Source organism: Etheostoma cragini, chromosome 9 (genome assembly GCF_013103735.1).
Source record: "Etheostoma cragini isolate CJK2018 chromosome 9, CSU_Ecrag_1.0, whole genome shotgun sequence".
In the NCBI taxonomy this organism is placed as follows: Eukaryota; Metazoa; Chordata; class Actinopteri; order Perciformes; family Percidae; genus Etheostoma; species Etheostoma cragini.
This window is the reverse complement of record NC_048415.1, coordinates 302,697-304,549: the sequence shown is the minus strand read 5'-3', so window position 1 is coordinate 304,549 and position 1,853 is coordinate 302,697. Positions and strand designations below refer to the sequence as shown.

The window sequence follows — 1,853 nt, the reverse complement described above, 5'->3', positions numbered from 1 at the left end:
GTTGATGTCCTGACTGGAGACACCATGGTTGATGTTTGTCCTGAAAGACATGATGTTGATGTCCTGACTGGAGACACCGGGGTTGATGTTTTACAAGTTATTATAGAAAATAAAACCAGACGGACAATGAGCTGTAGAAATGACCTCAGGTCTCTGATTCTGCTTGTTGTTGGTCCATCAGGGACGTTGTGTCTCCGTCTAGTGGCTGAAACTAAGAACTCCATCCTCTCCTTACTGGACTCAATCTCTTTCAGATTCCAGGTCCACTTATTACCAGCAGACTTTAACAGCGTGTCCTTCCAAAGAGACGCCGTGGACCAGTCCCTTATTGTAGACGTACATCACAGCTCTCCACAGTCTGGTGCTTCACATTAATCCCAGCTCTCTGGAGAGGACCGGGTCCACCTCACAGAGAGCAGAGACCAGAACCGAGCTGGCCTCACGTCCTTTTCTTCTCACCGTGTCCACCACGTCTCGGGCTTTGTCTGCTCGGCCTCGTGGTCTGGCTGAGTCCATTTCACCGTCAGTTAGAACACCTCGCTGAAGGAGGTGATCCAGGAGCTGGTTCAGAACTGGATCAGACACTCGGGTCACAAACTGGGTCCGAACCAACAACAGCCTGTCTTCTGGGGGATCACTGTCCTCTGTGGAGACGCTGTCCTCTGCTGGGACATTCCTCCGTGGATCTGGACCATCCGGACCTGGAAGAGAGACGGGGAAATACTGTCAGGTTGTGTTCTCCTTTAAGAAGTAATCAGACATTTATACTATATGTTTCATGTCTTCATGATGGCTGACACAGGGACAGAGGACGGGGACGGAGGTTAGACGAAGAGACAGAGGACGGGGACGGAGGTTAGACACAGAGACAGAGGACGGGGACGGAGGTTAGAATGCCATCACAGAGACAGAGGACGGGGACGGAGGTTAGACACAGAGACAGAGGACGGGGACGGAGGTTAGACGAAGAGACAGAGGACGGGGACGCTGGCACCGGAGTGATCCCGTTATATGAGACCTGAACCCCGGTCTCCTGGGTGAGTCCTGTGTGTTTGACACCTCTTAACTGGGGCATCCATCAGGTGGAGAGCTGCTGTAGGAGGGTGTGTGTGTTTGTGTGTGTGTGTGGGTGGGGGGGGGATATCTGCTGCAGGAGGGGGAAGCCTTTACCTCCCAAAGACACGTCCCGTCTCCAAACCTGTCTCCCGTCTGGATCCTGGACCATCAACGTCAGCTTCTCTGGGATCGTCTTCAGGAAAACTTCAAATGTTGGATGGTAGTTTGGTCCATAGTCTGAGCTGAAGCGCTCCAGCTGAAACCAGCATGTCAGGTTCAGATGTGTGTGTGGCTGATTGGGAAGATGTTTCCAACAGGATCCGTCTGGTAGAACCAGGAGAAGGGACTCAACTCACCTCAGGCTGGATCTTAAAGCCCTCAGGCTCACAGTGGACCCTGTAGCTCTGATTGATGCTGAGTTGACACTTGGAAGAGATCCTGATGTGTTTAGCACCTCGAACTTTCCTCTCAACCTTCAGGAACACAACATCGGTACACACAATCATCAATACCTACAAGGTATACACACAGTCATCTACCTCATCAATACCTACAAGGTATACACAAAGTCATCTACCTCATCAATACCTACAAGGTATAGACAAAGTCATCTACCTCATCAATACCTACAAGGTATACACATAGTCATCTACCTCATCAATACCTAAAAGGTATACACACGGTCATCTACCTCATCAATACCTAAAAGGTATACACAAAGTCATCTACCTCATCAATACCTACAAGGTATACACATAGTCATCTACCTCATCAATACCTACAAGGTATACACACAG

General features: G+C 49.8%; 1 pseudogene; it reads right to left on the bottom strand.

Annotated features, from left to right (window-relative positions):
• Positions 1-1,853, bottom strand: part of LOC117950741 — a 58,264-nt pseudogene that overhangs the window by 44,631 nt on the left and 11,780 nt on the right.